Genomic DNA, 27154 nt, shown 5'->3' on the forward strand with positions numbered 1-27154 from the left:
TTGGGCTCTGGGCTCTCAATTGTTTTGCATGGGTCTTCATGCCTGTTTTGGGGCCCAGACTGTGCCGTTTCGGTACCTAGCGCTTCGTCCTCTATGTTGAAATCAGAAATTGTGACACGTGCTGCTTTGTTCGTTTTCCTGAGGATTCCTTTGCCTAGTCAGGGTCTCGTGTTGCTGGCTAGAAACTTTAGGATTCTCTCTTCTTCTCTGTGGCAAATACTGCTGCAACTTTGACTGGGATTGCATGGAATCCAGAGATTCCTTACTGCGGTATGAACCTTTCAAGTGTGTTAATCCTTCCATTCCTAGATCCCTCGATATCTTTTTTTTTCTTGTGTCTTCTTGAGTTTCTTTCCCCAAAGGTTTGCTAGTTTTTGAATTAACATAGAATTCACCTGTTTTGCTAAGGTTATTCACAGAGATCCTATTCTTCGTAATGGCAAGCTCCTGTTTTTTTGTTTTTTTTTTCCTTAGCTTCAGTTTTTCTATTCTTTGCAACTTTTAATTGGTTTTGTTTTGGCACAAGTGCATTGCTGTGCTCACATCTGCTGGCAATGCTCCTGTATTTGCTGTGGAAGTCTGGCCCTGTCCAACGTCCCTTCCCATCTGCCTCTACTCTACCTCGGACGCCTGCACCAGAACAACTGAAGCAGTGGTGAGGAGGCCCAAACCGAGGATTCCACCCAGCCCATACTGGGCCACAGACCCAGAAGGTGCGGACCTCACCACTGCACCACCGGCCGGCCACTTACATGTTCAGTGGCAACGTGCAGTTGAGTGCAATGGGAGTTAAATATACTAGTGAGCCCAACTCTAGCACTGTGTAGATGAGGCTAGGTTGTTTTTCGGGTCCATTGTGATGTCAGAGGATTTGTCATAATTGTGTCTCTGAGGTCCAGCATGCTTCCTGGATACAGGTTTCAGAGCCTGCTTGGAGCAGTCTCATAACTCACCCTTCCCAGTTAGCCCATGCTTGACCTTCGCTGCCGTTTTTTGGCTTGTGAATTTCTCTGACTTTCAAACGTTCCAGCAGAGTCTGTCTAAAGACGGACATCATCTTTCATTGTGGATAATTCAGGTGTGATTTCTGTTCACCTTCCATTTTCTGGGTCCTCTTTTTCTTTTCCATAGTATACTCGTCATGGTCTTTCTCAGCTATCTCCCTTAGACATGCTTATCCGTCCGTTCTCCTTCATTCCAAGGGATTAGTTTGTATTTCTTTAATCGCTGTATGTTCTCTAGGGTGAGGTGTGAGTGCTTTCGTGACTCTTGGTTGTTGTCCTTGAATTTGCACCGGTCACTTGTAGGACTCTTGGCTACCCTAGCCAAGGTCAAACTAAGCACTGAGAACACGTGGTCATGTGGGTTGGTTTGACATCCTGAGATCAGAAACTCCAAATTCGAGGTGGTCCTGGCAACCCCCTTCACGGACACAATGTTTCCAAGACAACTTAGACAAATCGGATGAATTCCACTCTCCAGGAAAGATATTTTTCTGTCTCTTTTCCGGATTTGGGAAGTTTCGAACTTGACCCCTGATCCTTGAACGTTCCCCTAGATTCCGTCCAGATACGGGCTTACTTAATTTTTATAGGGTGTGCCATTTGTTTGCCCTACATCCTCTACCCTGGCCTGTTTATTTTTCTTGAAACACAACTGTAAAGTTCTAATTTTCGTGCAACTTCCTTACATATGGTGTCAAAACACATAATCAATAATCCTTCTACGGCAAGAGGTAGGGGGAGAGAATTTCGATGGAGGCAAACAGAGCACACTAGCCTGGGAGGGCAGCCTTCACGAAGGAACGAAGCCCTGTGGAAGAGGGTGCTTTTCAGCACCCTTGTAGAGCACTTCCAAACAAAGAGACATACCCCAAGCGTGACAGGGCTCCATTCCTTCAAGGCTTCCAAGACATCTCTTGGGACACATTACCATGTTCCCAGTGGGCCCACGTGACACCAGAGCTTCGGAAAAAGAGACTGACCTTCAAAGAATGCTATGGGCCTTGGAAAGGAGGCATCGATTCTTCTCTTCAATGTCCTCAAGACATCTTTCTTGACTTTGCATTATGCTTAAGGCACAAGGGCACTGTAGGTGTGATGAACGCCAAGTCCGGCCACTTGTTTCCAATGAAGTTGCAAGCTTGAATCAGCATGACCTCCCCATAGACTTGAATAGATGACAATGTTCTCCTCTCCGTGCCTGTCCCTCTATTCTCACTTGTGGCCTAGGGTTCCTTTCTTATCCCTTGCATCAGACTCTGTTTTATCTCTTCTAGTTTCTGTGCCTGCTTTCTGTTTGCCAAACGTGTTTCTGGGTATCTGTCCCTTTAATAGCCTAGCCTAGGCCAATCCTCAGACTGTAACCATGCGGCCACCCTGGGGGACATGTTCACCGTGATGTCATAAGCGACCTCAAAATTCGAAGTTGTCCTGACAACCTCCGTGCACACAGAGTTTCACAGCCATCTCAGACCAGTCTGACTCCTCACCCTGTCTAGGTAGGATAGTTTTCCTTTTTCTGCAATTGTTGTCAGTTTCTATCTTTCTCCTTGAACTTCGAAAGGGCTCCTACATTCTCTCTAGACACTGGTTTCACTCCTGTAAGATTATCCTGGGTTTTATCTCTTATATCTTGGGTAGATGGCAAAATGGGTGGGCCTTACCCAGAAAAAGTCCTGGACTCCCTCACAAGTTGAAGTTGCCCAGGGAATGTTCTGATGCACAATGATGGTGTCATCTCGTGGCACTCTGCCAATTCCACCTTGGCAGGTCACAAGATTTCCTTCCTTCTGCCTTTGGGAAGTGTACCAGATACTTCCATAGATTGTAATATTCTTATGGTTCCTTTTCTTGTGCGTATTGATAACGTATCCTCACAATTGCTGCTTATTTATGATCTCTGCCCGCACCATACCATGAAATCTATATTTCCTAACACTACTAATGTGATATGCACTCGTAATGTGAAACAGTGAGGCCCGGGCCGCCCAAGCGGAATGTGGGCACTTACCTGCTCCACCACAGGGCCGGCCCTGAATTGTACTTTTGGACCAACCTTTTGCCTGAACTTGGGAAGACGTGGGCCTGTTTGGATTATTCGTGAAGGTGATTAGTAATAACATCATGGACGGTAACATTTTCCGTTCGTTCATGGGTTTAGGACTGATCATGTTCTCTTCGTAGTATTCCTCTTCACCTATTTGGAATGGTCTGCCTTTCTGTAGCATCTGTAAGCATTTGGAGGTGATTTTCCATCCTTGGAAGTTCACCTTCCGTAAACTCTTTCTGCCCCCAAAGCTTTATGACATCATTCTGGACCCCTTTTTGGATTTTTGATTTGAGGTGAATTTCTAGCCATGACCCTGCATTAGAACGTACTATAACTTCCAGATTCACATCCTCATTGCTTTAGACTTCTGTGTAGCTTACATCATCTTCACCAGTGTAAGACTAATCACAGGCCCTCACCACACACTTGTGCCTAATCTTCTCTTTCACCCTCCGTCACCGCCCCTCTTTGCCTCTGGGAGCCCGCATACAAATGTTCAGTGCCACCTGTTGGTTAGTGCTTGCTTTTTCTTCTCCTTGTAAGTGAGATTCTATGGTATTTGAATTTCTCACTGGGGCTTGTTACACTTCCCCTAAAACCCTCACAGCCATTCTGGTGGTCACAAATGGCTGGATTGCATCATTTGTTCCGGCTGAGTGGTATGCCATTGTGTGGCTATAGCCCATCTTCCTTCTCCAATCATCCCTTGCTGGACACCAGGGTGCTTTCCAAGTCTTGGATATCAGGAGTAAGACTGTGGTGAACACAGCCATGCACATGTCTTTATGCGGTAGTCTTTCTGACTTTTTTGGATAAACAAGCGGCAGATTAATAGCTGGGTCATACGGGACATGGATACTTAAATTTCTGAGGCAGTTCCACACCTTTGGCATCGTGGCTGCACCGGGTTACACTCCCACCAGCAGTGCAGGAGGCTTCCCTTCTCTCCACCTCCTCTCTGACACTTGTTATTTCCTGTCTGCTTCCTTCTAGCCATGCTGACCACAGTGAGCTGCCATGGCCTTGCAGTTTGGATTTGCATTTTCCTGAGACTTAATGATGGTGAACAAGTTTTCATGCACCTACTGGCCCTCTTTCTGTCTTCTTCGGAGAAATCTCTGCTTCCATCTTTTGACCAGGTTTTCATTGGCTTGTTTTTTTTCTTGTGGAGACGTGCGAGTTGATTGTATCTTTGGGCTTTTCACCCCTTGTCCGATGTGTGGTTTGCAAACATCCTCTCCCAATTGTTGTGGTGTCTTAGTATTCAGTTGATGGTTTCCTTGAGTGGGCAGAAGTGTGTGCATTTGATGTGGTCCCGTTTGTTTCTTGTTTCCTTTGTTGCCCTTGCCCAGTCAGACATGCTTCTTCCAAATAGGCGGCTCAGACAGATGGCAAAGAGCACTCTGCCTAGGTCTTCTCCTACAAGGTTCACGGTTTCAAGTCTGCCATTCAAGGCTTTAATCCACTTCAGGTGGTGTGTGTGCCAGGTGTAACATCATGGTGTACTCTCGTTGTGTTCCATGTGGCTGTGCAGGCTTCCCAGCACCGTTTATTGTAGAGACTCTCCTTTCTCCGCTGTCTCCACTTGGCTCCCTGGTCCAAAATGGGCTGTCCATGTAAGTTTGAGTTGGGCTCTGGGCTCTCAATTGTTTTGCATGGGTCTTCATGCCTGTTTTGGGGCCCAGACTGTGCCGTTTCGGTACCTAGCGCTTCGTCCTCTATGTTGAAATCAGAAATTGTGACACGTGCTGCTTTGTTCGTTTTCCTGAGGATTCCTTTGCCTAGTCAGGGTCTCGTGTTGCTGGCTAGAAACTTTAGGATTCTCTCTTCTTCTCTGTGGCAAATACTGCTGCAACTTTGACTGGGATTGCATGGAATCCAGAGATTCCTTACTGCGGTATGAACCTTTCAAGTGTGTTAATCCTTCCATTCCTAGATCCCTCGATATCTTTTTTTTTCTTGTGTCTTCTTGAGTTTCTTTCCCCAAAGGTTTGCTAGTTTTTGAATTAACATAGAATGCACCTGTTTTGCTAAGGTTATTCACAGAGATCCTATTCTTCGTAATGGCAAGCTCCTGTTTTTTTGTTTTTTTTTTCCTTAGCTTCAGTTTTTCTATTCTTTGCAACTTTTAATTGGTTTTGTTTTGGCACAAGTGCATTGCTGTGCTCACATCTGCTGGCAATGCTCCTGTATTTGCTGTGGAAGTCTGGCCCTGTCCAACGTCCCTTCCCATCTGCCTCTACTCTACCTCGGACGCCTGCACCAGAACAACTGAAGCAGTGGTGAGGAGGCCCAAACCGAGGATTCCACCCAGCCCATACTGGGCCACAGACCCAGAAGGTGCGGACCTCACCACTGCACCACCGGCCGGCCACTTACATGTTCAGTGGCAACGTGCAGTTGAGTGCAATGGGAGTTAAATATACTAGTGAGCCCAACTCTAGCACTGTGTAGATGAGGCTAGGTTGTTTTTCGGGTCCATTGTGATGTCAGAGGATTTGTCATAATTGTGTCTCTGAGGTCCAGCATGCTTCCTGGATACAGGTTTCAGAGCCTGCTTGGAGCAGTCTCATAACTCACCCTTCCCAGTTAGCCCATGCTTGACCTTCGCTGCCGTTTTTTGGCTTGTGAATTTCTCTGACTTTCAAACGTTCCAGCAGAGTCTGTCTAAAGACGGACATCATCTTTCATTGTGGATAATTCAGGTGTGATTTCTGTTCACCTTCCATTTTCTGGGTCCTCTTTTTCTTTTCCATAGTATACTCGTCATGGTCTTTCTCAGCTATCTCCCTTAGACATGCTTATCCGTCCGTTCTCCTTCATTCCAAGGGATTAGTTTGTATTTCTTTAATCGCTGTATGTTCTCTAGGGTGAGGTGTGAGTGCTTTCGTGACTCTTGGTTGTTGTCCTTGAATTTGCACCGGTCACTTGTAGGACTCTTGGCTACCCTAGCCAAGGTCAAACTAAGCACTGAGAACACGTGGTCATGTGGGTTGGTTTGACATCCTGAGATCAGAAACTCCAAATTCGAGGTGGTCCTGGCAACCCCCTTCACGGACACAATGTTTCCAAGACAACTTAGACAAATCGGATGAATTCCACTCTCCAGGAAAGATATTTTTCTGTCTCTTTTCCGGATTTGGGAAGTTTCGAACTTGACCCCTGATCCTTGAACGTTCCCCTAGATTCCGTCCAGATACGGGCTTACTTAATTTTTATAGGGTGTGCCATTTGTTTGCCCTACATCCTCTACCCTGGCCTGTTTATTTTTCTTGAAACACAACTGTAAAGTTCTAATTTTCGTGCAACTTCCTTACATATGGTGTCAAAACACATAATCAATAATCCTTCTACGGCAAGAGGTAGGGGGAGAGAATTTCGATGGAGGCAAACAGAGCACACTAGCCTGGGAGGGCAGCCTTCACGAAGGAACGAAGCCCTGTGGAAGAGGGTGCTTTTCAGCACCCTTGTAGAGCACTTCCAAACAAAGAGACATACCCCAAGCGTGACAGGGCTCCATTCCTTCAAGGCTTCCAAGACATCTCTTGGGACACATTACCATGTGCCCAGTGGGCCCACGTGACACCAGAGCTTCGGAAAAAGAGACTGACCTTCAAAGAATGCTATGGGCCTTGGAAAGGAGGCATCGATTCTTCTCTTCAATGTCCTCAAGACATCTTTCTTGACTTTGCATTATGCTTAAGGCACAAGGGCACTGTAGGTGTGATGAACGCCAAGTCCGGCCACTTGTTTCCAATGAAGTTGCAAGCTTGAATCAGCATGACCTCCCCATAGACTTGAATAGATGACAATGTTCTCCTCTCCGTGCCTGTCCCTCTATTCTCACTTGTGGCCTAGGGTTCCTTTCTTATCCCTTGCATCAGACTCTGTTTTATCTCTTCTAGTTTCTGTGCCTGCTTTCTGTTTGCCAAACCTGTTTCTGGGTATCTGTCCCTTTAATAGCCTAGCCTAGGCCAATCCTCAGACTGTAACCATGCGGCCACCCTGGGGGACATGTTCACCGTGATGTCATAAGCGACCTCAAAATTCGAAGTTGTCCTGACAACCTCCGTGCACACAGAGTTTCACAGCCATCTCAGACCAGTCTGACTCCTCACCCTGTCTAGGTAGGATAGTTTTCCTTTTTCTGCAATTGTTGTCAGTTTCTATCTTTCTCCTTGAACTTCGAAAGGGCTCCTACATTCTCTCTAGACACTGGTTTCACTCCTGTAAGATTATCCTGGGTTTTATCTCTTATATCTTGGGTAGATGGCAAAATGGGTGGACCTTACCCAGAAAAAGTCCTGGACTCCCTCACAAGTTGAAGTTGCCCAGGGAATGTTCTGATGCACAATGATGGTGTCATCTCGTGGCACTCTGCCAATTCCACCTTGGCAGGTCACAAGTTTTCCTTCCTTCTGCCTTTGGGAAGTGTACCAGATACTTCCATAGATTGTAATATTCTTATGGTTCCTTTTCTTGTGCGTATTGATAACGTATCCTCACAATTGCTGCTTATTTATGATCTCTGCCCGCACCATACCATGAAATCTATATTTCCTAACACTACTAATGTGATATGCACTCGTAATGTGAAACAGTGAGGCCCGGGCCGCCCAAGCGGAATGTGGGCACTTACCTGCTCCACCACAGGGCCGGCCCTGAATTGTACTTTTGGACCAACCTTTTGCCTGAACTTGGGAAGACGTGGGCCTGTTTGGATTATTCGTGAAGGTGATTAGTAATAACATCATGGACGGTAACATTTTCCGTTCGTTCATGGGTTTAGGACTGATCATGTTCTCTTCGTAGTATTCCTCTTCACCTATTTGGAATGGTCTGCCTTTCTGTAGCATCTGTAAGCATTTGGAGGTGATTTTCCATCCTTGGAAGTTCACCTTCTGTAAACTCTTTCCGCCCCCAAAGCTTTATGACATCATTCTGGACCCCTTTTCGGATTTTTGATTTGAGGTGAATTTCTAGCCATGACCCTGCATTAGAACGTACTATAACTTCCAGATTCACATCCTCATTGCTTTAGACTTCTGTGTAGCTTACATCATCTTCACCAGTGTAAGACTAATCACAGGCCCTCACCACACACTTGTGCCTAATCTTCTCTTTCACCCTCCGTCACCGCCCCTCTTTGCCTCTGGGAGCCCGCATACAAATGTTCAGTGCCACCTGTTGGTTAGTGCTTGCTTTTTCTTCTCCTTGTAAGTGAGATTCTATGGTATTTGAATTTCTCACTGGGGCTTGTTACACTTCCCCTAAAACCCTCACAGCCATTCTGGTGGTCACAAATGGCTGGATTGCATCATTTGTTCCGGCTGAGTGGTATGCCATTGTGTGGCTATAGCCCATCTTCCTTCTCCAATCATCCCTTGCTGGACACCAGGGTGCTTTCCAAGTCTTGGATATCAGGAGTAAGACTGTGGTGAACACAGCCATGCACATGTCTTTATGCGGTAGTCTTTCTGACTTTTTTGGATAAACAAGCGGCAGATTAATAGCTGGGTCATACGGGACATGGATACTTAAATTTCTGAGGCAGTTCCACACCTTTGGCATCGTGGCTGCACCGGGTTACACTCCCACCAGCAGTGCAGGAGGCTTCCCTTCTCTCCACCTCCTCTCTGACACTTGTTATTTCCTGTCTGCTTCCTTCTAGCCATGCTGACCACAGTGAGCTGCCATGGCCTTGCAGTTTGGATTTGCATTTTCCTGAGACTTAATGATGGTGAACAAGTTTTCATGCACCTACTGGCCCTCTTTCTGTCTTCTTCGGAGAAATCTCTGCTTCCATCTTTTGACCAGGTTTTCATTGGCTTGTTTTTTTTCTTGTGGAGACGTGCGAGTTGATTGTATCTTTGGGCTTTTCACCCCTTGTCCGATGTGTGGTTTGCAAACATCCTCTCCCAATTGTTGTGGTGTCTTAGTATTCAGTTGATGGTTTCCTTGAGTGGGCAGAAGTGTGTGCATTTGATGTGGTCCCGTTTGTTTCTTGTTTCCTTTGTTGCCCTTGCCCAGTCAGACATGCTTCTTCCAAATAGGCGGCTCAGACAGATGGCAAAGAGCACTCTGCCTAGGTCTTCTCCTACAAGGTTCACGGTTTCAAGTCTGCCATTCAAGGCTTTAATCCACTTCAGGTGGTGTGTGTGCCAGGTGTAACATCATGGTGTACTCTCGTTGTGTTCCATGTGGCTGTGCAGGCTTCCCAGCACCGTTTATTGTAGAGACTCTCCTTTCTCCGCTGTCTCCACTTGGCTCCCTGGTCCAAAATGGGCTGTCCATGTAAGTTTGAGTTGGGCTCTGGGCTCTCAATTGTTTTGCATGGGTCTTCATGCCTGTTTTGGGGCCCAGACTGTGCCGTTTCGGTACCTAGTGCTTCGTCCTCTATGTTGAAATCAGAAATTGTGACACGTGCTGCTTTGTTCGTTTTCCTGAGGATTCCTTTGCCTAGTCAGGGTCTCGTGTTGCTGGCTAGAAACTTTAGGATTCTCTCTTCTTCTCTGTGGCAAATACTGCTGCAACTTTGACTGGGATTGCATGGAATCCAGAGATTCCTTACTGCGGTATGAACCTTTCAAGTGTGTTAATCCTTCCATTCCTAGATCCCTCGATATCTTTTTTTTTCTTGTGTCTTCTTGAGTTTCTTTCCCCAAAGGTTTGCTAGTTTTTGAATTAACATAGAATTCACCTGTTTTGCTAAGGTTATTCACAGAGATCCTATTCTTCGTAATGGCAAGCTCCTGTTTTTTTGTTTTTTTTTCCTTAGCTTCAGTTTTTCTATTCTTTGCAACTTTTAATTGGTTTTGTTTTGGCACAAGTGCATTGCTGTGCTCACATCTGCTGGCAATGCTCCTGTATTTGCTGTGGAAGTCTGGCCCTGTCCAACGTCCCTTCCCATCTGCCTCTACTCTACCTCGGACGCCTGCACCAGAACAACTGAAGCAGTGGTGAGGAGGCCCAAACCGAGGATTCCACCCAGCCCATACTGGGCCACAGACCCAGAAGGTGCGGACCTCACCACTGCACCACCGGCCGGCCACTTACATGTTCAGTGGCAACGTGCAGTTGAGTGCAATGGGAGTTAAATATACTAGTGAGCCCAACTCTAGCACTGTGTAGATGAGGCTAGGTTGTTTTTCGGGTCCATTGTGATGTCAGAGGATTTGTCATAATTGTGTCTCTGAGGTCCAGCATGCTTCCTGGATACAGGTTTCAGAGCCTGCTTGGAGCAGTCTCATAACTCACCCTTCCCAGTTAGCCCATGCTTGACCTTCGCTGCCGTTTTTTGGCTTGTGAATTTCTCTGACTTTCAAACGTTCCAGCAGAGTCTGTCTAAAGACGGACATCATCTTTCATTGTGGATAATTCAGGTGTGATTTCTGTTCACCTTCCATTTTCTGGGTCCTCTTTTTCTTTTCCATAGTATACTCGTCATGGTCTTTCTCAGCTATCTCCCTTAGACATGCTTATCCGTCCGTTCTCCTTCATTCCAAGGGATTAGTTTGTATTTCTTTAATCGCTGTATGTTCTCTAGGGTGAGGTGTGAGTGCTTTCGTGACTCTTGGTTGTTGTCCTTGAATTTGCACCGGTCACTTGTAGGACTCTTGGCTACCCTAGCCAAGGTCAAACTAAGCACTGAGAACACGTGGTCATGTGGGTTGGTTTGACATCCTGAGATCAGAAACTCCAAATTCGAGGTGGTCCTGGCAACCCCCTTCACGGACACAATGTTTCCAAGACAACTTAGACAAATCGGATGAATTCCACTCTCCAGGAAAGATATTTTTCTGTCTCTTTTCCGGATTTGGGAAGTTTCGAACTTGACCCCTGATCCTTGAACGTTCCCCTAGATTCCGTCCAGATACGGGCTTACTTAATTTTTATAGGGTGTGCCATTTGTTTGCCCTACATCCTCTACCCTGGCCTGTTTATTTTTCTTGAAACACAACTGTAAAGTTCTAATTTTCGTGCAACTTCCTTACATATGGTGTCAAAACACATAATCAATAATCCTTCTACGGCAAGAGGTAGGGGGAGAGAATTTCGATGGAGGCAAACAGAGCACACTAGCCTGGGAGGGCAGCCTTCACGAAGGAACGAAGCCCTGTGGAAGAGGGTGCTTTTCAGCACCCTTGTAGAGCACTTCCAAACAAAGAGACATACCCCAAGCGTGACAGGGCTCCATTCCTTCAAGGCTTCCAAGACATCTCTTGGGACACATTACCATGTGCCCAGTGGGCCCACGTGACACCAGAGCTTCGGAAAAAGAGACTGACCTTCAAAGAATGCTATGGGCCTTGGAAAGGAGGCATCGATTCTTCTCTTCAATGTCCTCAAGACATCTTTCTTGACTTTGCATTATGCTTAAGGCACAAGGGCACTGTAGGTGTGATGAACGCCAAGTCCGGCCACTTGTTTCCAATGAAGTTGCAAGCTTGAATCAGCATGACCTCCCCATAGACTTGAATAGATGACAATGTTCTCCTCTCCGTGCCTGTCCCTCTATTCTCACTTGTGGCCTAGGGTTCCTTTCTTATCCCTTGCATCAGACTCTGTTTTATCTCTTCTAGTTTCTGTGCCTGCTTTCTGTTTGCCAAACCTGTTTCTGGGTATCTGTCCCTTTAATAGCCTAGCCTAGGCCAATCCTCAGACTGTAACCATGCGGCCACCCTGGGGGACATGTTCACCGTGATGTCATAAGCGACCTCAAAATTCGAAGTTGTCCTGACAACCTCCGTGCACACAGAGTTTCACAGCCATCTCAGACCAGTCTGACTCCTCACCCTGTCTAGGTAGGATAGTTTTCCTTTTTCTGCAATTGTTGTCAGTTTCTATCTTTCTCCTTGAACTTCGAAAGGGCTCCTACATTCTCTCTAGACACTGGTTTCACTCCTGTAAGATTATCCTGGGTTTTATCTCTTATATCTAGGGTAGATGGCAAAATGGGTGGGCCTTACCCAGAAAAAGTCCTGGACTCCCTCACAAGTTGAAGTTGCCCAGGGAATGTTCTGATGCACAATGATGGTGTCATCTCGTGGCACTCTGCCAATTCCACCTTGGCAGGTCACAAGATTTCCTTCCTTCTGCCTTTGGGAAGTGTACCAGATACTTCCATAGATTGTAATATTCTTATGGTTCCTTTTCTTGTGCGTATTGATAACGTATCCTCACAATTGCTGCTTATTTATGATCTCTGCCCGCACCATACCATGAAATCTATATTTCCTAACACTACTAATGTGATATGCACTCGTAATGTGAAACAGTGAGGCCCGGGCCGCCCAAGCGGAATGTGGGCACTTACCTGCTCCACCACAGGGCCGGCCCTGAATTGTACTTTTGGACCAACCTTTTGCCTGAACTTGGGAAGACGTGGGCCTGTTTGGATTATTCGTGAAGGTGATTAGTAATAACATCATGGACGGTAACATTTTCCGTTCGTTCATGGGTTTAGGACTGATCATGTTCTCTTCGTAGTATTCCTCTTCAGCTATTTGGAATGGTCTGCCTTTCTGTAGCATCTGTAAGCATTTGGAGGTGATTTTCCATCCTTGGAAGTTCACCTTCCGTAAACTCTTTCCGCCCCCAAAGCTTTATGACATCATTCTGGACCCCTTTTTGGATTTTTGATTTGAGGTGAATTTCTAGCCATGACCCTGCATTAGAACGTACTATAACTTCCAGATTCACATCCTCATTGCTTTAGACTTCTGTGTAGCTTACATCATCTTCACCAGTGTAAGACTAATCACAGGCCCTCACCACACACTTGTGCCTAATCTTCTCTTTCACCCTCCGTCACCGCCCCTCTTTGCCTCTGGGAGCCCGCATACAAATGTTCAGTGCCACCTGTTGGTTAGTGCTTGCTTTTTCTTCTCCTTGTAAGTGAGATTCTATGGTATTTGAATTTCTCACTGGGGCTTGTTACACTTCCCCTAAAACCCTCACAGCCATTCTGGTGGTCACAAATGGCTGGATTGCATCATTTGTTCCGGCTGAGTGGTATGCCATTGTGTGGCTATAGCCCATCTTCCTTCTCCAATCATCCCTTGCTGGACACCAGGGTGCTTTCCAAGTCTTGGATATCAGGAGTAAGACTGTGGTGAACACAGCCATGCACATGTCTTTATGCGGTAGTCTTTCTGACTTTTTTGGATAAGCAAGCGGCAGATTAATAGCTGGGTCATACGGGACATGGATACTTAAATTTCTGAGGCAGTTCCACACCTTTGGCATCGTGGCTGCACCGGGTTACACTCCCACCAGCAGTGCAGGAGGCTTCCCTTCTCTCCACCTCCTCTCTGACACTTGTTATTTCCTGTCTGCTTCCTTCTAGCCATGCTGACCACAGTGAGCTGCCATGGCCTTGCAGTTTGGATTTGCATTTTCCTGAGACTTAATGATGGTGAACAAGTTTTCATGCACCTACTGGCCCTCTTTCTGTCTTCTTCGGAGAAATCTCTGCTTCCATCTTTTGACCAGGTTTTCATTGGCTTGTTTTTTTTCTTGTGGAGACGTGCGAGTTGATTGTATCTTTGGGCTTTTCACCCCTTGTCCGATGTGTGGTTTGCAAACATCCTCTCCCAATTGTTGTGGTGTCTTAGTATTCAGTTGATGGTTTCCTTGAGTGGGCAGAAGTGTGTGCATTTGATGTGGTCCCGTTTGTTTCTTGTTTCCTTTGTTGCCCTTGCCCCGTCAGACATGCTTCTTCCCAATAGGCGGCTCAGACAGATGGCAAAGAGCACTCTGCCTAGGTCTTCTCCTACAAGGTTCACGGTTTCAAGTCTGCCATTCAAGGCTTTAATCCACTTCAGGTGGTGTGTGTGCCAGGTGTAACATCATGGTGTACTCTCGTTGTGTTCCATGTGGCTGTGCAGGCTTCCCAGCACCGTTTATTGTAGAGACTCTCCTTTCTCCGCTGTCTCCACTTGGCTCCCTGGTCCAAAATGGGCTGTCCATGTAAGTTTGAGTTGGGCTCTGGGCTCTCAATTGTTTTGCATGGGTCTTCATGCCTGTTTTGGGGCCCAGACTGTGCCGTTTCGGTACCTAGCGCTTCGTCCTCTATGTTGAAATCAGAAATTGTGACACGTGCTGCTTTGTTCGTTTTCCTGAGGATTCCTTTGCCTAGTCAGGGTCTCGTGTTGCTGGCTAGAAACTTTAGGATTCTCTCTTCTTCTCTGTGGCAAATACTGCTGCAACTTTGACTGGGATTGCATGGAATCCAGAGATTCCTTACTGCGGTATGAACCTTTCAAGTGTGTTAATCCTTCCATTCCTAGATCCCTCGATATCTTTTTTTTTCTTGTGTCTTCTTGAGTTTCTTTCCCCAAAGGTTTGCTAGTTTTTGAATTAACATAGAATTCACCTGTTTTGCTAAGGTTATTCACAGAGATCCTATTCTTCGTAATGGCAAGCTCCTGTTTTTTTGTTTTTTTTTTCCTTAGCTTCAGTTTTTCTATTCTTTGCAACTTTTAATTGGTTTTGTTTTGGCACAAGTGCATTGCTGTGCTCACATCTGCTGGCAATGCTCCTGTATTTGCTGTGGAAGTCTGGCCCTGTCCAACGTCCCTTCCCATCTGCCTCTACTCTACCTCGGACGCCTGCACCAGAACAACTGAAGCAGTGGTGAGGAGGCCCAAACCGAGGATTCCACCCAGCCCATACTGGGCCACAGACCCAGAAGGTGCGGACCTCACCACTGCACCACCGGCCGGCCACTTACATGTTCAGTGGCAACGTGCAGTTGAGTGCAATGGGAGTTAAATATACTAGTGAGCCCAACTCTAGCACTGTGTAGATGAGGCTAGGTTGTTTTTCGGGTCCATTGTGATGTCAGAGGATTTGTCATAATTGTGTCTCTGAGGTCCAGCATGCTTCCTGGATACAGGTTTCAGAGCCTGCTTGGAGCAGTCTCATAACTCACCCTTCCCAGTTAGCCCATGCTTGACCTTCGCTGCCGTTTTTTGGCTTGTGAATTTCTCTGACTTTCAAACGTTCCAGCAGAGTCTGTCTAAAGACGGACATCATCTTTCATTGTGGATAATTCAGGTGTGATTTCTGTTCACCTTCCATTTTCTGGGTCCTCTTTTTCTTTTCCATAGTATACTCGTCATGGTCTTTCTCAGCTATCTCCCTTAGACATGCTTATCCGTCCGTTCTCCTTCATTCCAAGGGATTAGTTTGTATTTCTTTAATCGCTGTATGTTCTCTAGGGTGAGGTGTGAGTGCTTTCGTGACTCTTGGTTGTTGTCCTTGAATTTGCACCGGTCACTTGTAGGACTCTTGGCTATCCTAGCCTAGGTCAAACTAAGCACTGAGAACACGTGGTCATGTGGGTTGGTTTGACATCCTGAGATCAGAAACTCCAAATTCGAGGTGGTCCTGGCAACCCCCTTCACGGACACAATGTTTCCAAGACAACTTAGACAAATCGGATGAATTCCACTCTCCAGGAAAGATATTTTTCTGTCTCTTTTCCGGATTTGGGAAGTTTCGAACTTGACCCCTGATCCTTGAACGTTCCCCTAGATTCCGTCCAGATAGGGGCTTACTTAATTTTTATAGGGTGTGCCATTTGTTTGCCCTACATCCTCTACCCTGGCCTGTTTATTTTTCTTGAAACACAACTGTAAAGTTCTAATTTTCGTGCAACTTCCTTACATATGGTGTCAAAACACATAATCAATAATCCTTCTACGGCAAGAGGTAGGGGGAGAGAATTTCGATGGAGGCAAACAGAGCACACTAGCCTGGGAGGGCAGCCTTCACGAAGGAACGAAGCCCTGTGGAAGAGGGTGCTTTTCAGCACCCTTGTAGAGCACTTCCAAACAAAGAGACATACCCCAAGCGTGACAGGGCTCCATTCCTTCAAGGCTTCCAAGACATCTCTTGGGACACATTACCATGTGCCCAGTGGGCCCACGTGACACCAGAGCTTCGGAAAAAGAGACTGACCTTCAAAGAATGCTATGGGCCTTGGAAAGGAGGCATCGATTCTTCTCTTCAATGTCCTCAAGACATCTTTCTTGACTTTGCATTATGCTTAAGGCACAAGGGCACTGTAGGTGTGATGAACGCCAAGTCCGGCCACTTGTTTCCAATGAAGTTGCAAGCTTGAATCAGCATGACCTCCCCATAGACTTGAATAGATGACAATGTTCTCCTCTCCGTGCCTGTCCCTCTATTCTCACTTGTGGCCTAGGGTTCCTTTCTTATCCCTTGCATCAGACTCTGTTTTATCTCTTCTAGTTTCTGTGCCTGCTTTCTGTTTGCCAAACCTGTTTCTGGGTATCTGTCCCTTTAATAGCCTAGCCTAGGCCAATCCTCAGACTGTAACCATGCGGCCACCCTGGGGGACATGTTCACCGTGATGTCATAAGCGACCTCAAAATTCGAAGTTGTCCTGACAACCTCCGTGCACACAGAGTTTCACAGCCATCTCAGACCAGTCTGACTCCTCACCCTGTCTAGGTAGGATAGTTTTCCTTTTTCTGCAATTGTTGTCAGTTTCTATCTTTCTCCTTGAACTTCGAAAGGGCTCCTACATTCTCTCTAGACACTGGTTTCACTCCTGTAAGATTATCCTGGGTTTTATCTCTTATATCTTGGGTAGATGGCAAAATGGGTGGACCTTACCCAGAAAAAGTCCTGGACTCCCTCACAAGTTGAAGTTGCCCAGGGAATGTTCTGATGCACAATGATGGTGTCATCTCGTGGCACTCTGCCAATTCCACCTTGGCAGGTCACAAGTTTTCCTTCCTTCTGCCTTTGGGAAGTGTACCAGATACTTCCATAGATTGTAATATTCTTATGGTTCCTTTTCTTGTGCGTATTGATAACGTATCCTCACAATTGCTGCTTATTTATGATCTCTGCCCGCACCATACCATGAAATCTATATTTCCTAACACTACTAATGTGATATGCACTCGTAATGTGAAACAGTGAGGCCCGGGCCGCCCAAGCGGAATGTGGGCACTTACCTGCTCCACCACAGGGCCGGCCCTGAATTGTACTTTTGGACCAACCTTTTGCCTGAACTTGGGAAGACGTGGGCCTGTTTGGATTATTCGTGAAGGTGATTAGTAATAACATCATGGACGGTAACATTTTCCGTTCGTTCATGGGTTTAGGACTGATCATGTTCTCTTCGTAGTATTCCTCTTCACCTATTTGGAATGGTCTGCCTTTCTGTAGCATCTGTAAGCATTTGGAGGTGATTTTCCATCCTTGGAAGTTCACCTTCCGTAAACTCTTTCCGCCCCCAAAGCTTTATGACATCATTCTGGACCCCTTTTTGGATTTTTGATTTGAGGTGAATTTATAGCCATGACCCTGCATTAGAACGTACTATAACTTCCAGATTCACATCCTCATTGCTTTAGACTTCTGTGTAGCTTACATCATCTTCACCAGTGTAAGACTAATCACAGGCCCTCACCACACACTTGTGCCTAATCTTCTCTTTCACCCTCCGTCACCGCCCCTCTTTGCCTCTGGGAGCCCGCATACAAATGTTCAGTGCCACCTGTTGGTTAGTGCTTGCTTTTTCTTCTCCTTGTAAGTGAGATTCTATGGTATTTGAATTTCTCACTGGGGCTTGTTACACTTCCCCTAAAACCCTCACAGCCATTCTGGTGGTCACAAATGGCTGGATTGCATCATTTGTTCCGGCTGAGTGGTATGCCATTGTGTGGCTATAGCCCATCTTCCTTCTCCAATCATCCCTTGCTGGACACCAGGGTGCTTTCCAAGTCTTGGATATCAGGAGTAAGACTGTGGTGAACACAGCCATGCACATGTCTTTATGCGGTAGTCTTTCTGACTTTTTTGGATAAACAAGCGGCAGATTAATAGCTGGGTCATACGGGACATGGATACTTAAATTTCTGAGGCAGTTCCACACCTTTGGCATCGTGGCTGCACCGGGTTACACTCCCACCAGCAGTGCAGGAGGCTTCCCTTCTCTCCACCTCCTCTCTGACACTTGTTATTTCCTGTCTGCTTCCTTCTAGCCATGCTGACCACAGTGAGCTGCCATGGCCTTGCAGTTTGGATTTGCATTTTCCTGAGACTTAATGATGGTGAACAAGTTTTCATGCACCTACTGGCCCTCTTTCTGTCTTCTTCGGAGAAATCTCTGCTTCCATCTTTTGACCAGGTTTTCATTGGCTTGTTTTTTTTCTTGTGGAGACGTGCGAGTTGATTGTATCTTTGGGCTTTTCACCCCTTGTCCGATGTGTGGTTTGCAAACATCCTCTCCCAATTGTTGTGGTGTCTTAGTATTCAGTTGATGGTTTCCTTGAGTGGGCAGAAGTGTGTGCATTTGATGTGGTCCCGTTTGTTTCTTGTTTCCTTTGTTGCCCTTGCCCAGTCAGACATGCTTCTTCCCAATAGGCGGCTCAGACAGATGGCAAAGAGCACTCTGCCTAGGTCTTCTCCTACAAGGTTCACGGTTTCAAGTCTGCCATTCAAGGCTTTAATCCACTTCAGGTGGTGTGTGTGCCAGGTGTAACATCATGGTGTACTCTCGTTGTGTTCCATGTGGCTGTGCAGGCTTCCCAGCACCGTTTATTGTAGAGACTCTCCTTTCTCCGCTGTCTCCACTTGGCTCCCTGGTCCAAAATGGGCTGTCCATGTAAGTTTGAGTTGGGCTCTGGGCTCTCAATTGTTTTGCATGGGTCTTCATGCCTGTTTTGGGGCCCAGACTGTGCCGTTTCGGTACCTAGCGCTTCGTCCTCTATGTTGAAATCAGAAATTGTGACACGTGCTGCTTTGTTCGTTTTCCTGAGGATTCCTTTGCCTAGTCAGGGTCTCGTGTTGCTGGCTAGAAACTTTAGGATTCTCTCTTCTTCTCTGTGGCAAATACTGCTGCAACTTTGACTGGGATTGCATGGAATCCAGAGATTCCTTACTGCGGTATGAACCTTTCAAGTGTGTTAATCCTTCCATTCCTAGATCCCTCGATATCTTTTTTTTTCTTGTGTCTTCTTGAGTTTCTTTCCCCAAAGGTTTGCTAGTTTTTGAATTAACATAGAATTCACCTGTTTTGCTAAGGTTATTCACAGAGATCCTATTCTTCGTAATGGCAAGCTCCTGTTTTTTTGTTTTTTTTTCCTTAGCTTCAGTTTTTCTATTCTTTGCAACTTTTAATTGGTTTTGTTTTGGCACAAGTGCATTGCTGTGCTCACATCTGCTGGCAATGCTCCTGTATTTGCTGTGGAAGTCTGGCCCTGTCCAACGTCCCTTCCCATCTGCCTCTACTCTACCTCGGACGCCTGCACCAGAACAACTGAAGCAGTGGTGAGGAGGCCCAAACCGAGGATTCCACCCAGCCCATACTGGGCCACAGACCCAGAAGGTGCGGACCTCACCACTGCACCACCGGCCGGCCACTTACATGTTCAGTGGCAACGTGCAGTTGAGTGCAATGGGAGTTAAATATACTAGTGAGCCCAACTCTAGCACTGTGTAGATGAGGCTAGGTTGTTTTTCGGGTCCATTGTGATGTCAGAGGATTTGTCATAATTGTGTCTCTGAGGTCCAGCATGCTTCCTGGATACAGGTTTCAGAGCCTGCTTGGAGCAGTCTCATAACTCACCCTTCCCAGTTAGCCCATGCTTGACCTTCGCTGCCGTTTTTTGGCTTGTGAATTTCTCTGACTTTCAAACGTTCCAGCAGAGTCTGTCTAAAGACGGACATCATCTTTCATTGTGGATAATTCAGGTGTGATTTCTGTTCACCTTCCATTTTCTGGGTCCTCTTTTTCTTTTCCATAGTATACTCGTCATGGTCTTTCTCAGCTATCTCCCTTAGACATGCTTATCAGTCCGTTCTCCTTCATTCCAAGGGATTAGTTTGTATTTCTTTAATCGCTGTATGTTCTCTAGGGTGAGGTGTGAGTGCTTTCGTGACTCTTGGTTGTTGTCCTTGAATTTGCACCGGTCACTTGTAGGACTCTTGGCTACCCTAGCCAAGGTCAAACTAAGCACTGAGAACACGTGGTCATGTGGGTTGGTTTGACATCCTGAGATCAGAAACTCCAAATTCGAGGTGGTCCTGGCAACCCCCTTCACGGACACAATGTTTCCAAGACAACTTAGACAAATCGGATGAATTCCACTCTCCAGGAAAGATATTTTTCTGTCTCTTTTCCGGATTTGGGAAGTTTCGAACTTGACCCCTGATCCTTGAACCTTCCCCTAGATTCCGTCCAGATACGGGCTTACTTAATTTTTATAGGGTGTGCCATTTGTTTGCCCTACATCCTCTACCCTGGCCTGTTTATTTTTCTTGAAACACAACTGTAAAGTTCTAATTTTCGTGCAACTTCCTTACATATGGTGTCAAAACACATAATCAATAATCCTTCTACGGCAAGAGGTAGGGGGAGAGAATTTCGATGGAGGCAAACAGAGCACACTAGCCTGGGAGGGCAGCCTTCACGAAGGAACGAAGCCCTGTGGAAGAGGGTGCTTTTCAGCACCCTTGTAGAGCACTTCCAAACAAAGAGACATACCCCAAGCGTGACAGGGCTCCATTCCTTCAAGGCTTCCAAGACATCTCTTGGGACACATTACCATGTGCCCAGTGGGCCCACGTGACACCAGAGCTTCGGAAAAAGAGACTGACCTTCAAAGAATGCTATGGGCCTTGGAAAGGAGGCATCGATTCTTCTCTTCAATGTCCTCAAGACATCTTTCTTGACTTTGCATTATGCTTAAGGCACAAGGGCACTGTAGGTGTGATGAACGCCAAGTCCGGCCACTTGTTTCCAATGAAGTTGCAAGCTTGAATCAGCATGACCTCCCCATAGACTTGAATAGATGACAATGTTCTCCTCTCCGTGCCTGTCCCTCTATTCTCACTTGTGGCCTAGGGTTCCTTTCTTATCCCTTGCATCAGACTCTGTTTTATCTCTTCTAGTTTCTGTGCCTGCTTTCTGTTTGCCAAACCTGTTTCTGGGTATCTGTCCCTTTAATAGCCTAGCCTAGGCCAATCCTCAGACTGTAACCATGCGGCCACCCTGGGGGACATGTTCACCGTGATGTCATAAGCGACCTCAAAATTCGAAGTTGTCCTGACAACCTCCGTGCACACAGAGTTTCACAGCCATCTCAGACCAGTCTGACTCCTCACCCTGTCTAGGTAGGATAGTTTTCCTTTTTCTGCAATTGTTGTCAGTTTCTATCTTTCTCCTTGAACTTCGAAAGGGCTCCTACATTCTCTCTAGACACTGGTTTCACTCCTGTAAGATTATCCTGGGTTTTATCTCTTATATCTTGGGTAGATGGCAAAATGGGTGGACCTTACCCAGAAAAAGTCCTGGACTCCCTCACAAGTTGAAGTTGCCCAGGGAATGTTCTGATGCACAATGATGGTGTCATCTCGTGGCACTCTGCCAATTCCACCTTGGCAGGTCACAAGTTTTCCTTCCTTCTGCCTTTGGGAAGTGTACCAGATACTTCCATAGATTGTAATATTCTTATGGTTCCTTTTCTTGTGCGTATTGATAACGTATCCTCACAATTGCTGCTTATTTATGATCTCTGCCCGCACCATACCATGAAATCTATATTTCCTAACACTACTAATGTGATATGCACTCGTAATGTGAAACAGTGAGGCCCGGGCCGCCCAAGCGGAATGTGGGCACTTACCTGCTCCACCACAGGGCCGGCCCTGAATTGTACTTTTGGACCAACCTTTTGCCTGAACTTGGGAAGACGTGGGCCTGTTTGGATTATTCGTGAAGGTGATTAGTAATAACATCATGGACGGTAACATTTTCCGTTCGTTCATGGGTTTAGGACTGATCATGTTCTCTTCGTAGTATTCCTCTTCACCTATTTGGAATGGTCTGCCTTTCTGTAGCATCTGTAAGCATTTGGAGGTGATTTTCCATCCTTGGAAGTTCACCTTCTGTAAACTCTTTCCGCCCCCAAAGCTTTATGACATCATTCTGGACCCCTTTTTGGATTTTTGATTTGAGGTGAATTTCTAGCCATGACCCTGCATTAGAACGTACTATAACTTCCAGATTCACATCCTCATTGCTTTAGACTTCTGTGTAGCTTACATCATCTTCACCAGTGTAAGACTAATCACAGGCCCTCACCACACACTTGTGCCTAATCTTCTCTTTCACCCTCCGTCACCGCCCCTCTTTGCCTCTGGGAGCCCGCATGCAAATGTTCAGTGCCACCTGTTGGTTAGTGCTTGCTTTTTCTTCTCCTTGTAAGTGAGATTCTATGGTATTTGAATTTCTCACTGGGGCTTGTTACACTTCCCCTAAAACCCTCACAGCCATTCTGGTGGTCACAAATGGCTGGATTGCATCATTTGTTCCGGCTGAGTGGTATACCATTGTGTGGCTATAGCCCATCTTCCTTCTCCAATCATCCCTTGCTGGACACCAGGGTGCTTTCCAAGTCTTGGATATCAGGAGTAAGACTGTGGTGAACACAGCCATGCACATGTCTTTATGCGGTAGTCTTTCTGACTTTTTTGGATAAGCAAGCGGCAGATTAATAGCTGGGTCATACGGGACATGGATACTTAAATTTCTGAGGCAGTTCCACACCTTTGGCATCGTGGCTGCACCGGGTTACACTCCCACCAGCAGTGCAGGAGGCTTCCCTTCTCTCCACCTCCTCTCTGACACTTGTTATTTCCTGTCTGCTTCCTTCTAGCCATGCTGACCACAGTGAGCTGCCATGGCCTTGCAGTTTGGATTTGCATTTTCCTGAGACTTAATGATGGTGAACAAGTTTTCATGCACCTACTGGCCCTCTTTCTGTCTTCTTCGGAGAAATCTCTGCTTCCATCTTTTGACCAGGTTTTCATTGGCTTGTTTTTTTTCTTGTGGAGACGTGCGAGTTGATTGTATCTTTGGGCTTTTCACCCCTTGTCCGATGTGTGGTTTGCAAACATCCTCTCCCAATTGTTGTGGTGTCTTAGTATTCAGTTGATGGTTTCCTTGAGTGGGCAGAAGTGTGTGCATTTGATGTGGTCCCGTTTGTTTCTTGTTTCCTTTGTTGCCCTTGCCCAGTCAGACATGCTTCTTCCCAATAGGCGGCTCAGACAGATGGCAAAGAGCACTCTGCCTAGGTCTTCTCCTACAAGGTTCACGGTTTCAAGTCTGCCATTCAAGGCTTTAATCCATTTCAGGTGGTGTGTGTGCCAGGTGTAACATCATGGTGTACTCTCGTTGTGTTCCATGTGGCTGTGCAGGCTTCCCAGCACCGTTTATTGTAGAGACTCTCCTTTCTCCGCTGTCTCCACTTGGCTCCCTGGTCCAAAATGGGCTGTCCATGTAAGTTTGAGTTGGGCTCTGGGCTCTCAATTGTTTTGCATGGGTCTTCATGCCTGTTTTGGGGCCCAGACTGTGCCGTTTCGGTACCTAGCGCTTCGTCCTCTATGTTGAAATCAGAAATTGTGACACGTGCTGCTTTGTTCGTTTTCCTGAGGATTCCTTTGCCTAGTCAGGGTCTCGTGTTGCTGGCTAGAAACTTTAGGATTCTCTCTTCTTCTCTGTGGCAAATACTGCTGCAACTTTGACTGGGATTGCATGGAATCCAGAGATTCCTTACTGCGGTATGAACCTTTCAAGTGTGTTAATCCTTCCATTCCTAGATCCCTCGATATCTTTTTTTTTCTTGTGTCTTCTTGAGTTTCTTTCCCCAAAGGTTTGCTAGTTTTTGAATTAACATAGAATTCACCTGTTTTGCTAAGGTTATTCACAGAGATCCTATTCTTCGTAATGGCAAGCTCCTGTTTTTTTGTTTTTTTTTTCCTTAGCTTCAGTTTTTCTATTCTTTGCAACTTTTAATTGGTTTTGTTTTGGCACAAGTGCATTGCTGTGCTCACATCTGCTGGCAATGCTCCTGTATTTGCTGTGGAAGTCTGGCCCTGTCCAACGTCTCTTCCCATCTGCCTCTACTCTACCTCGGACGCCTGCACAAGAACAACTGAAGCAGTGGTGAGGAGGCCCAAACCGAGGATTCCACCCAGCCCATACTGGGCCACAGACCCAGAAGGTGCGGACCTCACCACTGCACCACCGGCCGGCCACTTACATGTTCAGTGGCAACGTGCAGTTGAGTGCAATGGGAGTTAAATATACTAGTGAGCCCAACTCTAGCACTGTGTAGATGAGGCTAGGTTGTTTTTCGGGTCCATTGTGATGTCAGAGGATTTGTCATAATTGTGTCTCTGAGGTCCAGCATGCTTCCTGGATACAGGTTTCAGAGCCTGCTTGGAGCAGTCTCATAACTCACCCTTCCCAGTTAGCCCATGCTTGACCTTCGCTGCCGTTTTTTGGCTTGTGAATTTCTCTGACTTTCAAACGTTCCAGCAGAGTCTGTCTAAAGACGGACATCATCTTTCATTGTGGATAATTCAGGTGTGATTTCTGTTCACCTTCCATTTTCTGGGTCCTCTTTTTCTTTTCCATAGTATACTCGTCATGGTCTTTCTCAGCTATCTCCCTTAGACATGCTTATCAGTCCGTTCTCCTTCATTCCAAGGGATTAGTTTGTATTTCTTTAATCGCTGTATGTTCTCTAGGGTGAGGTGTGAGTGCTTTCGTGACTCTTGGTTGTTGTCCTTGAATTTGCAACGGTCACTTGTAGGACTCTTGGCTACCCTAGCCAAGGTCAAACTAAGCACTGAGAACACGTGGTCATGTGGGTTGGTTTGACATCCTGAGATCAGAAACTCCAAATTCGAGGTGGTCCTGGCAACTCCCTTGACGGACACAATGTTTCCAAGACAACTTAGACAAATCGGATGAATTCCACTCTCCAGGAAAGATATTTTTCTGTCTCTTTTCCGGATTTGGGAAGTTTCGAACTTGACCCCTGATCCTTGAACGTTCCCCTAGATTCCGTCCAGATACGGGCTTACTTAATTTTTATAGGGTGTGCCATTTGTTTGCCCTACATCCTCTACCCTGGCCTGTTTATTTTTCTTGAAACACAACTGTAAAGTTCTAATTTTCGTGCAACTTCCTTACATATGGTGTCAAAACACATAATCAATAATCCTTCTACGGCAAGAGGTAGGGGGAGAGAATTTCGATGGAGGCAAACAGAGCACACTAGCCTGGGAGGGCAGCCTTCACGAAGGAACGAAGCCCTGTGGAAGAGGGTGCTTTTCAGCACCCTTGTAGAGCACTTCCAAACAAAGAGACATACCCCAAGCGTGACAGGGCTCCATTCCTTCAAGGCTTCCAAGACATCTCTTGGGACACATTACCATGTGCCCAGTGGGCCCACGTGACACCAGAGCTTCGGAAAAAGAGACTGACCTTCAAAGAATGCTATGGGCCTTGGAAAGGAGGCATCGATTCTTCTCTTCAATGTCCTCAAGACATCTTTCTTGACTTTGCATTATGCTTAAGGCACAAGGGCACTGTAGGTGTGATGAACGCCAAGTCCGGCCACTTGTTTCCAATGAAGTTGCAAGCTTGAATCAGCATGACCTCCCCATAGACTTGAATAGATGACAATGTTCTCCTCTCCGTGCCTGTCCCTCTATTCTCACTTGTGGCCTAGGGTTCCTTTCTTATCCCTTGCATCAGACTCTGTTTTATCTCTTCTAGTTTCTGTGCCTGCTTTCTGTTTGCCAAACCTGTTTCTGGGTATCTGTCCCTTTAATAGCCTAGCCTAGGCCAATCGTCAGACTGTAACCATGCGGCCACCCTGGGGGACATGTTCACCGTGATGTCATAAGCGACCTCAAAATTCGAAGTTGTCCTGACAACCTCCGTGCACACAGAGTTTCACAGCCATCTCAGACCAGTCTGACTCCTCACCCTGTCTAGGTAGGATAGTTTTCCTTTTTCTGCAATTGTTGTCAGTTTCTATCTTTCTCCTTGAACTTCGAAAGGGCTCCTACATTCTCTCTAGACACTGGTTTCACTCCTGTAAGATTATCGTGGGTTTTATCTCTTATATCTAGGGTAGATGGCAAAATGGGTGGGCCTTACCCAGAAAAAGTCCTGGACTCCCTCACAAGTTGAAGTTGCCCAGGGAATGTTCTGATGCACAATGATGGTGTCATCTCGTGGCACTCTGCCAATTCCACCTTGGCAGGTCACAAGATTTCCTTCCTTCTGCCTTTGGGAAGTGTACCAGATACTTCCATAGATTGTAATATTCTTATGGTTCCTTTTCTTGTGCGTATTGATAACGTATCCTCACAATTGCTGCTTATTTATGATCTCTGCCCGCACCATACCATGAAATCTATATTTCCTAACACTACTAATGTGATATGCACTCGTAATGTGAAACAGTGAGGCCCGGGCCGCCCAAGCGGAATGTGGGCACATACCTGCTCCACCACAGGGCCGGCCCTGAATTGTACTTTTGGACCAACCTTTTGCCTGAACTTGGGAAGACGTGGGCCTGTTTGGATTATTCGTGAAGGTGATTAGTAATAACATCATGGACGGTAACATTTTCCGTTCGTTCATGGGTTTAGGACTGATCATGTTCTCTTCGTAGTATTCCTCTTCAGCTATTTGGAATGGTCTGCCTTTCTGTAGCATCTGTAAGCATTTGGAGGTGATTTTCCATCCTTGGAAGTTCACCTTCCGTAAACTCTTTCCGCCCCCAAAGCTTTATGACATCATTCTGGACCCCTTTTTGGATTTTTGATTTGAGGTGAATTTCTAGCCATGACCCTGCATTAGAACGTACTATAACTTCCAGATTCACATCCTCATTGCTTTAGACTTCTGTGTAGCTTACATCATCTTCACCAGTGTAAGACTAATCACAGGCCCTCACCACACACTTGTGCCTAATCTTCTCTTTCACCCTCCGTCACCGCCCCTCTTTGCCTCTGGGAGCCCGCATACAAATGTTCAGTGCCACCTGTTGGTTAGTGCTTGCTTTTTCTTCTCCTTGTAAGTGAGATTCTATGGTATTTGAATTTCTCACTGGGGCTTGTTACACTTCCCCTAAAACCCTCACAGCCATTCTGGTGGTCACAAATGGCTGGATTGCATCATTTGTTCCGGCTGAGTGGTATACCATTGTGTGGCTATAGCCCATCTTCCTTCTCCAATCATCCCTTGCTGGAC

Source organism: Equus asinus, chromosome 4 (genome assembly GCF_041296235.1).
Source record: "Equus asinus isolate D_3611 breed Donkey chromosome 4, EquAss-T2T_v2, whole genome shotgun sequence".
Classification (NCBI taxonomy): domain Eukaryota; kingdom Metazoa; phylum Chordata; class Mammalia; order Perissodactyla; family Equidae; genus Equus; species Equus asinus.